Source organism: Dama dama, chromosome 14 (assembly GCF_033118175.1).
Source record: "Dama dama isolate Ldn47 chromosome 14, ASM3311817v1, whole genome shotgun sequence".
NCBI lineage: Eukaryota > Metazoa > Chordata > Mammalia > Artiodactyla > Cervidae > Dama > Dama dama.
The window spans coordinates 26,716,621-26,733,043 of NC_083694.1; the positions used below are offsets into that span (position 1 = coordinate 26,716,621).

A 16,423-nucleotide genomic window follows, 5' to 3' on the forward strand; every position below is an offset into this window, starting at 1 on the left:
GTATGTCTGTGTCTCTATTCCTACCCTACAAATAGGTTCATCTGTGCCATTTTTCATTGCCTCACTATTTACAACAGGCAAGACATGGAAACAACCTAATGCCCAGTGACAGATGACTGGATAAAGAAGAAGTGGTACATATATACGATGGAATGTTACTCAGCCACTAAAAGAAAGAAATAGGGTTATTTGTAGAGACATGGATGGACCTAGAATCTGCCATACAGAGTGAAGTAAGTCAGAAAGAGAAAACTAAATATTGTATTTATTTTTTTTTTATATTTAATATCTTGATCCCTTTGATGTCTACGTTTGCTTATACTCTGAGGTAAGAATTTGACTTCATCCTTTTTCACATGGGATAATAATTTTATCTAACTCTACTTATTGAGTAGTCTCTCCTTTCCCCACTAATCTTAAATACTACCTCTGACACACAGCAAAGTTTCATACCATCCCATTCTATTCCATTGGTCAGCCTGTCTGTCCCTGAGCCAGCACTACACAGCTTCATTGCTACAGCTTCATGATGGGTTTTGTTGTCTACAGAGTAAGTTTCTCCTTGTTGGTCTTCTTTTACAAGTATCTGTTCTCTTCACTCTAACAAAAAACCCCAAAACAACTCAAGTGCCAATCAAAAGGAGAGTAGATGGTTAAGCTCTGTTTTATCACCACAATGGAATATGATTCAGAAGTTACAACAACATGAACTACAGCCTCATGTAACAATATAGTTGGATCTTAGCAATATATGAAAAATAAATTCCAAACAATTACATGCATGATGAGACCCTTTTGATGCAGTTAAAAATGACTAAAATTTAAATGTACTTTGTAGAAATAGATAGAGATGAAATAAAATGATGTGAAAAGACAAGCAAATAAGTGAGAACACAGGATTCAGGATGAATTTCCTTGAGATGGAGGAAGGCAGATGTCTCTTGGGGGTGGCTGTATAGGTGCTGTTACATGATTAAAAATAACTAAATAAAGGAGAGACTTGCTTGAATAACAAGGATCTGTTTACTTCTGAGGTTTGAAAGGTGAAATAATATAAGATATAGAAATGGGCTTTAAGAAGGTATGTTGAGTTCTAAATGTTCCAAGGCCAGTGATTGTTGTTGCTGCACTTCAGTGTTATCTAAAAAGCTATCCAGAAACTGCCTGACAAAGATATTGTAAAGACTAGCAGACAAGTGTGAGGTATATATGTATATCTTTTCCTTCTTCAGCAGCCCCTGACTTGTGTTTGGCATCCCCACTGTGGAGCAGCAGGAGTTTGAGAGGAGCTGAATGTAGCCTCATCTGAGGGAAAACTGACTGACCAGGGGGATCCCACCCTCTTGCCTCCGTCGTCTCTCATGGGTTAAGGGATGAGTACCTGATATAAACTGGCTTGACCAGAGTGAAGTTAAAAACTTTTATTTGCTGTTTAGAGAAATACATTCTCTCCCTAGACTTGAACCAAGAAGTTTGTGGCCCAGCCTATTGCTACTAGCTGTACTGAGAACAGAGATGACACCTCAGAAACCAGAACTGAGGGAATTCCAGGACACAGAGCCCAAGCCCTGATGGCACCACATGTGAAGCCTGAATGTGTTTCCTCAGGAATTTTCCATTTCATGACCAAGAAAAATCCTTCCACATTATAAGTTGAATTGAACTGGGATTTTGAATCCTTGTGACAGGAAAACGTTGAAACACCAATATGCTCAGTCTAGGCCTCCTCTCACTTGGCACTCCCCTTGTGGCTCAGCTGGTAAAGAACCCGCCCACAATGCGGGAGACCTGGGTTCGATCCCTGGGTTGGGAAGATCCCCTGGAGAAGGGAAAGGCTACCCACTCCAGTACTCGGGCCTGGAAAATTCCATAGACTATATAGTCCATGGGGTTGCAGAGTCAGACAGGACCAAGCGACTTTCACTTTCACTTTCAGGCCTCCTCTCACTTGGCAGTTCAGAGGGAAACAGAGATGAAACAGAGCGAGTAACCTGAGGTCCTTTGTACATTATACAGTCGGAGGGAAAATGTGATGAATACCACAAAAATATAAAAACACAGTGCTGTGTGGCTGATGGCACAAGCAATCAAGCGAGAGGCGCTCTGCAAGGAAGTGGTATTTGAGGTGAACTCTGGAGAAACCAGCTTCCCTGGTGGCTCAGAGGGTAAAGCGTCTGCCTACAATGCAGGAGACTGGGGTTCGATTCCTGGGTCTGGAAGATCCCCTGGAGAAGGGAATGGCAACCCACCCCAGTATTCTTGCCTGGAAAATCCCATGGACTGAGAAGCCTGGTAGGCTATAGTCCATGGGGCCGCAAAGAGTCGGACACAACTGAGCAACTTCACTTTCACTTCACTGGAGAAACAGGAGGCACAGGTTAACCTCTGTGACTGGTGGGGACTGGGCCCAGGGAATCCCCAAAGAGCAGAATGGCAGAAACAAAGATGCAGGTGCAAGCAGGGTCAGGATGGGTTTGGGGAATTTGATTTTGTTCATACTGACATACCAGGCACTTATATGGATTATCTCTTTCAAGTCTCACTAAGTAGATACTAATACTATTACTGATAATTTTTTTTTTCTGTAAAAATCTGGGGCACAAAGAGGTCATATAACTCTCCCAAATTCAAGCAGCTAGCTAATGCAAAAGCCAAGCAGTCTGATTCTTACACCTAACTGTTATCCTATATTGCCTCCCCAAGTTCAATAACCAGCTAACTTGTCTCCACACACAGTGCTGAATGACTTCACTAGGTACCCAGTGGCAGGGATATGAAGTCCAGGTAATGGCCCTTTCCTCAAGAAGAAATTCCCTGGCAGTCCAGCGGTTAGGACTTCTCACTTCTGCTGCTGGGGGCCCAGATTCTATCCCTGGTTAGGGAACTAAGATCCCACAAGGGGGGCAGCCAAAAAAATAAAAAGTCCCAGCTGAATTTGTCAAGGCAGAAAGATAAACAGGAAAATGCCAGCCACGTGTGATAAATACAGATTTCTATGAATAGTCCTCATCCTAGGCCTTTCTCTGACTGGATTCAGAGCTCTTTGGGCACACCCCACCTTTCCATCCTTTATTCTGGGAACAGCACATGGAAGGCTATTGGGGACATTTGTCCTTGCTTTGGAGGCCCCAGGCCCTCAGCTCCTCCGACCACGTGTGGACTTCCCTACCGGGTGTTTCCTGACCAGGTGGTCCTCCTGCAGATTTCTTCCCTTAGCTTGCCCAGGCTGCTTGTGAATTATACAGGAAAGCTCCTTGCCTGGCAGCCTCCAGGGCAGGCACTGGCGGGGGCAGTACCTCTCTCTGAGCAGAATCTTGGCTCTATCATGAGATGAAAGGCGAGTAGAAAGAGCATGCTCTTGCATTACATCCTCAGCCCTCTCTTGGCTAAGGGGGCAAAATAAGATACCCTTAAATTTTCACATGAAGTAACTGTGTTGCAAAGAAAGGAGAAAAACAAAGGCTATTTATACACACACTCAAGGCAGATAGGCTTCCCTCATAGCTCAGTTGATAAAGAATCCACCTGCAATGCAGGAGACCCTGGTTCAATTCCTGGCTCAGGAAGGTCTGCTGGAGAAGAGATAGGCTACCCACTCCAATTTTCTTGGGCTTTCCTTGTTGTTCAGCTGGTAAAGAATCCGCCTGCAATGCATGAGACCTGGGCTCGATCCCTGGGTTGGGAAGATCCCCTGGAGAAGGGAAAGGCTACCCACTTCAGTATTCTGACCTGGAGAATTCCATGGACTACAGTCCATGGGGTCACAAAGAGTCGGACACGACTGAGCAACTTTCACTTTCATTTTTCTTTCAAGGCAGATAATAAAGTCTGCCTCCCCACCCCAATTTTCTGCCCCTGTAAATGTATGTTTTTCCTACAAACCAGTGGTCCTCAAACTTTACACCATCTGGTCAGGTGGTTAAAATAGATAGCTGGGCCCCATCCCTGGGGTTTCTCATTCTGAAAGTCTGGGATGGGGCCTGAGAAGTTTCCTTTCTATTACATTCCTAGGTGAGGCTGTGTCTGTCAGATGGTCGGGAGCCACACTGAGAGGACACGTTACAGACTGTGGCTCTATAATTGTGGCAAGTCCTTTGATCCCTTTACCTTGGAGCCTTCTAAAAGAAGGCAGAGAAAAATTATAGAGTTTGGACTGTCTTACCTGTAAGGTCTCTTCCAGAATCAGATCCTTATGATGAGGACACACAGTCATCATCTTACTGGGAGATTTGTATCCCAAAAGTAATAAGCCAGTCATGTACACCTCAGGAAACATTTTCCTATAAAAATAACGTGGGGAGGAGGCATCATTAAGTTTTCATCCGTTTACATTCGCCCAGGAGAGAGACATACTTCTTTCACAGAAGCATATCCTGGATTGGGCTCAAAGGGCAGTTAGAGACCGAGAATCTGGGCCTCCTCCACTGCTTATTTGTTTGTTTTCCTAAAGTCTGAGTCAGGAATTAAGGGCCACCCACACTGATGTCCTTGTGCAAGGACAATGTCAACAATGAGTCTTCAAGGCCAAAGGAAGGAGTCCTGAGATCTTGGTTAACTGATGGCAGATCCAGGTTCGGGTTCCTTCTAATTCAGGGCCTGAAGTGGAGACTTTTTATGTGATTTGTTGTTGTCATTTTTGTCCTAATTAAATTGCAGACTTTCTTGGCATACGAGTCACAGAAGTCTGAGGACTTCTAATCTCATGCATTAGTCTAACCAAAGTTGCCCGTTGCCAACCAGGAAATGGTTTGATCTGATCTTGCAGCTAAGAAAGGAATTAGCATCTGGTGTGGAATATGACCCTGGCTCTTTGTACATTGGATTTTTTATTCCTGGAAATACAGGCTAGGAGTGGCTTTATGATCATACCAGGTATAAACCTTGTCTGGTCAAGCTTGACTGGGCTATTCTTTTTTTTCTTTCTTTCTTTCTTTCCTGCTGGCAGGTCAGAATGTTTGACTTTTCCCAGCACATTTGAGGCATGCCTCTGATGGTATCTTGTTGTGATTTACTATTTAATTATAACCGTACCTATGTCTGCCTGGGCCTGTAAAGGTATTGGAGCTCTTTTCTTTTCATCTGACATAGGCAGTCATAGTTATGGAGTCAGAGATTTTTTTTAATGGTTAATGAATTATTAACTATAAAACCAAAGTAGTACCAAGCCAAGTCAACCTAAACAAGGATGCAGGAATAAAGCAAAGAAAAAAAGAGAAAGGAGAGTTGTTACCAAGGAAAATAAGGGCTAGAAGGATTTCCCTGGTGGTCCAGTGGCTAGGACTCTGAGCTCCCAATGCAGGGGGTCCAGGTTCAATCCCTGGTCAGGGAACTAAATCCCAAATGCTGCAAGTAAAATAGCCCACATACCTGCAAGTAAAATACCCACAACTAAAGAACCCAAGTACTGCAACTAAGACCTGAAGCAGTCAAATAAATAAATAAATATTAAAAAGAAAAAAAGAAAGAGAGAAAATGAGAGCTAAAAAAATCTAAAAAAAAAAAAAAAAAATCTAAGTTGAGATGTTGATGCAACATTTTCCAGCTTGGGTCACACACAGATTTTCAATTGATAATCAAGAGACCTCTTGAGGTATTTTTTAAGAGAGAAAGAGAGGATGCTTCCTGAAGAGCAGAACTCTAGTTAGCATATGCATATATACAGACACGACTTAGCTACTAAACCACCGCATATATACACATATATATGTATACTATACACATGTGCTTAGTTGCTCAGTCCTGTCCAACTCTTTGCTACTTCATGGCCTGTAGCCAGCCAGGCTCCTCTGTCCACAGAATTCTCCAGGCAAGAATACTGGAGTGGGTTGCCATTTCCTTCTCCAAGGGATCTTCCTGACTCAGGGATTGAAACTGTCTCTCCTGTGTTTCCAGCCTTGGCAGGTGGATTCTTTACCATCACACCACCTGTGGGATCACAAAGAGTCAGACACAGCTTAGCAACTGAGCATGCACACACATATATATTTTAGTGTCTGACTGTTTGCGACCCCGTGGACTGTAGCCTACCAGGCTCCTCCGTCCATGGGATTCTCCAGGCAAGAATAATGGAGTGGGTTGCCATTTCCTTCTCCACGGGATCTTCCCAACCCAGGGATCGAACCCAGGTCTCCCGCATTTCAGGCAGATGCTTTAATCTCTGAGCCACCAGGGAAGCCCTATATATATAAACTTTATATATGTTATATATTTATAATATATTATATATATTAATAGATAATAAAGCATATATTTGTATATGTGTGTGTGTGTATATATATATATATGTGTGTGTGTGTATATATATATATATATATATATAAACTCAGGCCAAAAATGCCTTTGAGCTGCCATAGTACAAACATAATCCAGGTAGCTGCAGGCACAATCCTGACACCAGACAGCCTGTGACTGCAGAAGTGAAGCAGAGAATCAGTTCTAGAGTCCAGCATCCCTGCAGGAGGATGAAAAGGAGCGTTCTGGTTTCAGTTTTGCTCAGGAAGCCAAGGGTTTGTTTTGTTGGGATTTTCAACACCATCAGCCTTATTTTAAAGTTTGTTTTCCCTGAAAATCTCAAGCGCTGTTAGAAAGTCCCCTTTCAGCCACCAGCAGAGGAGTAGCCCTCGACCCCCTTCCCAGCCTGGGTAAACCTAAGGGGTGCTATGAAATTTGGTATGAAATTTTGAAATAGTCCCAGGGATCATCATCATCATTCCAACTCTTCTAAACCCCTTCCATCTGAACATCTCAAAGACCTATGTAAACATTAATCAGTCTCAGAGCACTGCTTGGAGGTAAACAGATATTAGATTTCTATTGCCTCTTATGTGATATGTCTTATGATCTGATTGCCTCTGATATGTCTTCTGCATCTGCAGATTTCAGGTTCCATCCCATTATTTCCTTTAGAGAAAAAGTAAGTTATCTCCCTCCCCCATTTTGTAGGGTAAATGACCTTGCCTATAGTTCTAGGCTGAAGTCTGTGGCCTGTACAAAGAAGTTCTGTATAAAGCATGGCCCCTACCCTTGCAAAGCTTGCACTATATTGAAGAGACAAGATGCAAGTATGTAACAAATAATAACATAGAAATTATTATAAGACAGGATTTGATTAGTTTAAAATGAGAGGTTTTCAGCAGGAGTCATCACCATGGATGCTGGTAGCCCAGGAGAGCTTCATGGAAGAGGAGGTACTTGGACTGGACTCAGTGTGTGAGTCTATGTGTGTTAAATGCACAAGCGCATTCCAGGAGGGGATGATGGCATGGGCAAAGGGACTGAGGTAGGAATTTGACTAACTTGTTTAGAAGTCAGGTAGCCTGATATTGTTGGAGTCGGGAGAAGAGTGAATGATAAGATTGGGAAGCTGAGTAGATTAAGATCAGTGAAAAATCTTAATACTAAAGTCTCAAGATTTGACTCTTAGCATACTCTAGAATCAATTAAATTGACTCAGAAGCTGGCCAAAGTGAACAATTAAAGCTCATACTTGACATTAAATTAAAAAAGAATGGAATTGGTGACAGAAAAAATGAAACAGGGTAGTTTGTTTCTATTTATTTTTTTATTGGAGTTTAATTGCTTTACAATGTTGTGTTTCTGCTGTACAACGGAGTGAATCAACTATATATACATTTATCCCCTCTCTGGAACCTCCCTCCCACCCCCCATCCCACTGCTCTAGGTCATCACAGAGCACCAACTGAGCTCCCTGTGTTGTATAAGCAACTTCCCACTAGCTGTCTACTTCACACGTGGTGGTGTATCTATGTCGATCCTATTCTCCCAATTCATCCCACCCATCCCTTCTTCCTTGCCCCACCATGTCCACACATCCATTCTACATCTGCATCTCTGTTCCTACCCTGCAAATAGGTCCATCTGTACCATTTTTCTCAATTCCATATATATGTGTTAATATATGATATTTGTTTTTCTCTTTCTGTCTTACTTCACTCTATGTGACAGACTCCAGATCCATCTACATTACTATTTAAACAGGGTGATTTAGGAGAGATGGTTTAGCTAGAGTGTTGGTTCTCAAAGTGTGGTCCATGGACCGCAACATCAGGGTCAAATGGGAAATTGTTCAAAATGCAAATTCTTGGGCCCCTGCAAAGACCTATTGAATCAGAAACTCTGGAGTTGGGAGAAGGGAACTCAGCAATGTGAGCTGTATCCAGTCTTCCAGGGGACTCTAATGCATACTCAAGTTTGAGAACTAGTAAGCTAGAAAAAATCCTGTAACAGATAGTCTCAAATATGGCAGAACTCTCATCTAATCATGCTCTGCATATGCAAAAAATAAACTGATAAACCAAACATTTTAATGTTCTTTAAAAAACTTTTTATTATGTAAAGCTTCTAACTCACACAAAAGTGGACAGAGTAGAACAGTAAACTTTCATATTTCTATCACTCAGATTTAACAATTAGCAAGATTTGGCTGCACTATCCCTTCTCACTTTTCCTCTGAATTATTTTTTTTTAATTATTTTTTTTAACCCTAGAAGTTATTTCAACTCACTCCTACATATTTAAGCCTCTCTTAAAATATATATTTATGTTCTCACATGACCATAATGTCAATATCGCAGGTAATAGAAAGGACAGTACTTCCTCGGTTTCTCCTAATATCCAGACTATAATCAGATTTCTCTGGTTGTTGAAGTAGAGTCTATTTAATTTTGTTGTAACTGACTGTCTTCTACGTTGTGCTACCCACACACCACAATAAACTTTAGAGGGATACTGACTCAGAGGAAAAATATTTTAGACATCTTTTCTTTGTAAAATATCTCTAAGAATGCAAATTTATTTCAGGTTTAGATTTTTGTATTTGAGGGAAGTTTCTTATTATCTGTGGAGTGTATATTTTTACAGTACGTGTGTAATGACTTTCCATATTGGATGCTATGATGTCACTCTAACTAAAGTCAGAAAATGTAATTAACCAAGATGAATCTTAGTTGGCATAAGTACAACTTCCTGCCATACGGCTATCTGCCCCACTCTCTGTGTAGTCAGAAGTATGAAGTGTTATTGAAATGTGTGGTGTTTCCTGAACTGCTTTGGAAATACATGTGTTGTTTGAATATTGAAATATATAGTAAAATATTCTCAGTACCTTCAAAATATTCTTAGTTCTCTTAATTTCTAGAGTTAAATGTAATAATAATTGTACACAGTGCTTCTAAGCACTTTGCATATTAACTCTTAATTTAAAAAGAAAGCCATTAAAGAAGTGCTCAAATGCCAAAACAGGATAAAAAAGAGACAAATGAAGTCATAAGAAGATCGTTGACCAGACATTTAAGTAATGAGAAGTGGAATTTTTTTTTTAATTAAGTAATTTAATTTGGCTGTGCTGGCTCTTAGTCTCAGCACGTGGGATCTAGTTCCCTGACCAGGGATCGAAACTGAGCCCGCTGCATTGGGATCAGAGAGTCTTAGCTACTGGACTAGCAGGCAAGTCCAGAGAATTTTTAAGTTGAATTCTCTCAAGTCATTTTTTTCTGATGATATATACATATACATATATGTATATTCTGTTATATAGGCCCACCATTTATTGAATCTTGATATTTATAAGTAATTAATTTAATTAGCATATGCCCAAGACGTGGGTATACGGTACTTTATGTGTGTACTTTATACTCTTGCAATTACAATTTAAATTGGATGAGGCAACAAAATACAAAGACTAAATTTGGGTCAAAATTAAATTGTACTACCCCTTGAAATTCAATTCAGATGGCAGATTTTAATTATTTCATTTTCTTTCTTAACCTTTTTCAAGGAAAAAGTCTATTCCTGTTTTGCTCTCTTGCTCTCATCACCTCTTCTGCGTGCTCCTCTGCTTCTCCCTAGGCCATTTCACAAAAGTGTCATTTTATGGCACTTTGTTTAGACTGATTTGTAAGGTTGGAAATATTGTAAACAAGTTGAAAAAATGTAAATGGCATTGAAGATAAGAACAATTCCAAAAATAGTTGTCTGCTTCCCTGTGTTTTTGTTCTCTCAATAATGAGGCTCACTGCCTTTAATTATAGTTTGAGACACTATGTTGAAATATTTAATCTCTGAGTAATGACTGGATTTTAGTTTCCTAATTGGCATCTGTGTGTTTAGCAAATCCATGCCAAAACCCGAATCTGAGAATGAGCACGCAACACAGACATCAACTGTATATCAAACATTTCTGATATCCCCCACCTTAGCTCCAGGGTAACAATGGTAACCAAAAAAAGGCAAGATAAATATCACACAGTTCATGATTTCACATATTTTTAATTTACTAACCAACAACCTGTTAAGGTTTACAAGTCAACCCAAAAAATCCTCGTGTCATCAGCACATAACCAAGTGTAATTGTAGCCCCAAAGAAGCCCTTGGGGTTTAGGAACGTGTCTTGCTCACTCTCAAATGGTATTTCAGGTACCTGGGAGTAGTTCCCAAAAGATAATGCTCCACCTACGACTGGGTGACTTACTGAAAACCTTGTGAAACCAGCTTGAAAGGACTTGAGGAATAAGTTAGGTAGAGAAGTTATCGCCTTGAACTCTGTCCACTGATGTGCCTTTGTGTTTTCCTAGGAGGAGAATAATCCATGGAAAAGTCTTTGGGCATCTTCCTCTGATTATTGTTAGCTTCTTATTCTTTGAAACAAGATGGCCCACTCACGATCAGGAACACTCCTCTCTGGGGAGTGCCTGAAAATGCTGTGGGCATGAGACCTACAAGCTCACATTGCCTGCATAATGTATGTTTCCTTTGCCAATGTTTATCTAGTCTAAAGTTACACATGGGTGGAGGTGGAGCAGGAGGTGGAATTACAGAACCCAGCTGTTCTACTCATTCTGACCTTCCTAAGATGAAAGGCCAAATCGTAGCCTGATGACAGACTCTGGAGACAGTAGACAGAACTGCTCTTTCAGCAGCAGAGAGGGAAAAGAGATTCTGATTGTCCAAAATAGTTCGTATGGGGAAAGAGATCCCTGACATGTCTGATAGTAGTGTCTGAAGCCTTTCACTCTGGACAGGGTTTAATAGGCTACCTTAGGCGCTTCAGAGCTGAACAGTCACCTGGAGGCCATGGTATTCGTGGTCCTCTGAAAACGAAAACTGCTCTCCTTTCCAGATGTGAATAACACTCTGTGGGGATGGGACTGGAGCCCATCAAGGTGATAAGGACTGAAGGAGGCTGCTCCCAGACACTTAACCATCATTGTGGTTACCGCATAGGATCAAAACAAAGCCAGCTCCCTCCTTGAGAAGGTAAAAGGACAGGACTTGCTGATGGGTTGTGAGAGAAGAGAATCAGACTGCTGCCTGATTGTTTAGCTCACAACTGGGTGCCTGGTGGTATGGGATACAGTAAGTCCCCTACATACGAACGAGTTCTGTTCATTAGATCCCACGAGGTGACAAGATGATGGTGGAGGCCAGCCAACCACATTGAGCAAACGGTGGCCCAAATTTGATCCTCACATCATACGTGGCCTTTCCCAAGCACAGCCCAGAAACAGAACTTTTACCCTCTCCAAATTCAGATAACCTGATTTCCCAGGTGGCTCAGTGGTAAAGAATCCGCCTGCCAATGCAGACAACACAAGAGATGCAGATTCAGTCCCTGGGTCGGGAAGATCTTCTGGAGTAGGAAATGGCAACCCATTACAGTATTTCTTGCCTGGAAAATACCATGGACAGAGGAGCCTGCGTCCTAGAGTCTCGAAGAGTTGATTACGACTGAGCACATGCACACAATTCAGATAAAGCGGATCCAGTCATGTTCCAAAGCACTCAGTGATTTCCCGGAATTCCCTCCGCTGCTTGGTAAATTGGGATTTTTCTCCTCTGCTGTGGAAGAGGAAACTAAAGCTTAAGCAACACACAGGAAGAGGCAACCCCAGGAGGGGAACTCAGGTCCGTCTGACTCCAAAGGTCACGTTCTTTCCACTTCCTCATTTTCCACCCCTCCCCCACCCCCAAAGTATATATTCTCTAGATTAAACAAACGCTGCTGTCCATCCCGTTGTTGGATAAGTAGCTTCTAAATTTCACTGTGATAGAGCTCATTGGGCCAACTTTTGGGGACCCCATGGACTGTAGCCTGCCAGGCTCCTCTGTCCATGGAATTCTCCAGGCCAGAATACTGAAGTGGGTAGCTGGTCCCTTCTCCAGGTGATCTTCCCAACCCAGGGATCGAACTGGGGTCCTGCATTGCAGGTGGATTCTTTACCAGCTGGGCTACCAGGGAAACCCAGATTTCATTGTGTTGGAGTTCACTGGGCCATACCAGTTCTAGGTAGAGGTGACAAGGATGTTAATAACATGAGGCCATTAAGATCCCTTGCCTCTTAAGGTTCAATAACTTCATCCTTGGCTGAAGACGCTGAGTTGACAATGTTCTTTGGACATTTTGTCATGCAAGGTATAATTCTTAGCCTGGAATAGATAGATAATAGCTGGCATTACCACTTGGAAAAGTGTTTCCTTTTTTTTTTTTGAGTTGGTTTCCTTTTTATGTCCTCTCTTGGTATCTGGAAGCAACTAATCAGAAGTTGATTTCGCCATATCCTCTTATCTATGACAGACTGAAGGTGGAGGCGGAAGTGCCCACAGAAGGCATTTGGGCACCCAGTTAATTCTGTGGTAACAACTCAAGGGCATGTTGATCCTCCAAATCTTCACGTGTTTACCTCTAGCGTCAATACAGTGTCATTTACATAATTTCAAAAACAAAAGGAACCTAACCACTGATTTTCTTTAAACACACATTACATATTAAAAGCATAAAATCATGACTGGGAAAGAAACACAATGAAATTCTTGGTAGTAGTTCCTTTGACAAGGGAAAGAGAATAGGAGTGAGGGGGAGGGGAAATGTTCAAAAGAATTTTAACCACATCTGTTTTATGTTTGATTTATTTTAAAAGGGAAGGAAAAGATTTGTAATAAGTTTAGCAGCAAGTTAACATGCTGCCATTGCTAATTCTTGGGCTTCCCTACTGGCTCAAACGGTAAAGAATCTGCCTGCAGTACAGGTTCCACCGCTGGTTCAGGAAGATCCCCTGAAGAAGGGAATGGCTACTCACTCCAGTATTCTTGCCTGGTGAATTCCATGGACAAAGGGCCTAGTGGGATATAGTCCATGGGGTCGCAAAGAGTCAGACACGACTGAGCAACTAACACACGTTGTTAATTCTGGGTTGTGACTACACAGGCGCTTCATATGGGCTCTGTGTTTCTCTGTTTCATTTTTTCATAATAAAATATATGTATAAATATTTTCTATTAGGACTGTGATTAAACGCTAAGAGTGTGTGCATCTTGGAACAGGGTACATGGGGTGAGGCCCTAAGGCAAGGAGTTGAGGGGGACCTTCCACTTAGAGGGACTGTCAGTTATCCAGGGATACAGTGTGGGAGTCCAGAGACAGCAGGGCTGGAATAGGGCAGCAGGAGTGGTGGGTATGAAGAGAAATGGATGGACTCAACAGAAATTGGGAAGGTAAGAGGACAGGACTTGGTGATGGATCGTGAGAAGAGGGACAGACTGACGCCTGAGTGTTAAGCTCACACAACAGGTGGATGGTGCTATGGAATGCTGGCAGAAGCAGAGCGTTTCCTGGCAGTCCAGTGACTAGGAGTCTATGCTGTCACTACCAAAGACCAGGGCTGGACCCCTGCTTCGGGAAATGGAATCCCACAAGCTAGGGGCAAAAAAAAAAAAGCAAGAGTATAACAGGTGAATCATAGATTTGGTTTGGGACTTACTGATCTTAAGGTATCTTTAAAACATTCAAGGAGAATCAGGGTACAGTTAACAAGGAAGTGGCGATACTTTGCTCACTGCTGGAGGACTGGCACCTGGCTTTCCTGTGCCCTTATTCTGTGATGTGTCCAGATTGTCCCAGTCAGGAGCTTAGGGAGCAAAAAGCTGCTTTATTACACTGTGATGAATCTCAGCATATTATCTGTTTCTAGATGGGAAAGGTAACCATGCCCAGCTTGGTTCTGTTTGTACTAACTTATTGAGGAGTGTGTCTGATTTTTCAGTTTCCTCCTTTCTGCCCTCAAACCCGCTAGGGTCTTTCTCTAATTCTGAGTCCTTGCTGATTTCAAATCCCTTTTGCTGGACTCAGCTATGGTCTGAATGTTTGTCTCCCCCCTCCCTCAAATTCATATGTTCACACCCAATGCCCAAGGTGATGGTATTAAGAGGTGGGATCTTTGGGAGGTGATAAGGTCATGGAGAGGGAACCCTCATGAATGGGATTAGTTTTCTATAAAAACAGACTCCAAACAGCCAGCTCACCCCTTCCATCATGTGAGAACTCAGCCCAAAGTCAGCAATGTGCAACCCAGAAGTGGTTCTCCAGCAGAACCAAAACTCTGCATGCCATGATCTTGGACTTCTCCGCCTCGAGGTCTGTGAGCAATAAGCTTCTGACATATGAGCCAAAGGTGGAGAAGCTCTGTAAGCTGGAGAAGTCAGCAAAATCAAAACTGGGAGCTGAGTGTGGCTCAGATCATGAACTCCTTATTGCAAAATTCAGACTTAAATTGAAGAAAGTAGGGGAAACCACTAGACCATTCAGGTATGACCTAAATCAAATCCCTTATGAATATACAGCAGAAGGGACAAATAGATTTAAGGGATTAGATCTGGTAGACAGTGTGCCTGAAAAACTATGGACGGTGGTTCGCAACACTGTACAGGAGGCTGTGATCAAAACCATCCCCAAGAAAAAGAAATACAAAAAGGCAAAATGGTTGTCTGAGGAGGCCTTGCAAATAGCTGAGAAAAGAAGAGAAGTGAAAGACAAATGAGAAAAAGATATACCCATCTGAAAGCAGAGTTCCAACTACACCAAAGTCTTTGACTGTGTGGATCACAACAAACTCTGGAAAATTCTTAAAGAGATGGAAATACCAGACCACCTGACCTGCCTCCTGAGAAATCTGTATGCAGGTCAGGAAGCAACAGTTAGAACTGGACATGGAACAACAGTCTAGTTCCAAATTGGGAAAGGAGTACCATCAAGGCTGTATATAGTCACTCTGCTTATTTAACATCTATGCAGAGTACATCATGCAAAACGCCAGGCTGGATGAAGCACAAGCCAGAATCAAGATTGCTGGGAGAAATATCAATAACCTCAGATATGCAGATGACACCACCCTTATGGCAGAAAGTGAAGAGGAACTACAGAGCCTCTTGATGAAAGTGAAAGAGGAGAGTGGAAAAGTTGGCTTAAAACTCAACATTCACAAAACAAAGAGCATGGCATCTGGTCCCATCACTTCATGGTGAATAGATGAGGAAACAGTGGAAACAGTGAGAGACTTTATTTTTTGGGTCTCCAAAATCACTGCAGATGGTGACTGCAGCCATGAAATTAAAAGATGCTTACTCCTTGAAAGAAAAGTTATGACAAATCTAGACAGCATATTAAAAAGCAGAGACATTACTTTGCCAACAAAGGTCTGTCTAGTCAAAGCTGTGGTTTTTCCAGTAGTCATGTATGGGTTTGAGAGTTGGACTATAAAGAAAGCTGAGCACCGAAGAACTGATGCTTTTGAACTGTGGTGTTGGAAAAGACTCTTGAGAGTCCCTTGGAGCAAGGAAATCAAACCAGTCAATCCCAAAGGAAATCAGTCCTGAATATTCATTGGAAGGACTGATGCTGAAGCTGAAGCTCCAATACTTTGACCACCTGATGTAAAGAACTGACTCACTGGAAAAGACCCTGATGCTGGGGAAAGATTGAAGGCAGGAGGATAAGGGGACGACAGAGGATGAGATGGTTGAATGGCATCACCGACTCGATAGACATGAGTTTGAGCAAGCTCCAGGAGTTGACGATGGACAGGGAAGCCTGGCATGCTGTAGTTCAGGGGGGTCACAAAAAGTCAGACATGACTGAGCAACTGAACTGAACTGAAGGACTGTGAGAAATAAATTTCCATAGTTTATGAGCTACTTTGTCTGTGGTATTTTATTACAGCAATCTTAGTCCTAAGACTAATTTAGCCCTAATTTAAAATCCTAAATTCAATTGTAACTGGTTTTTATCCTCTGCTACCCACTTAAATATTGACTCCCACCATCTTGGATTGGGTAGTCCTAGAAGGGGATCCTCAGGCAGGATTTCAGTGCAACTAGTTTACTTAACAAGTGATCCCAGCCAGACTGGGAGTAGGGAAGTCAGGCAGGGAAGAGAAGGGAGCCAAGGAAAGGAATATTATTAAGCATATTAGTGCGGTGGCAACTGGAACTGGGGCTCAGTCCTGCTGGAGACCATAGGAGACAGTACTAACATGCCTCTGAGTCTTCCTACCCCGGGGTGAGAAAGTGGGGGAGCCTCCATTTTCCATCCGTCCTTGGCTAAGACCTGCTCCTAGTGACATTAACTCCTCAG

General features: G+C 42.2%; 1 non-coding gene across 1 annotated transcript; it reads left to right on the top strand.

The window, feature by feature from the left end:
- Positions 1–5,256: 5,256 nt before the first annotated feature.
- TRNAG-CCC (transfer RNA glycine (anticodon CCC)) lies at positions 5,257–5,329 on the top strand. Its single transcript has one exon. It is a non-coding gene; the product is annotated as a tRNA-Gly (tRNA).
- Positions 5,330–16,423: the final 11,094 nt, after the last annotated feature.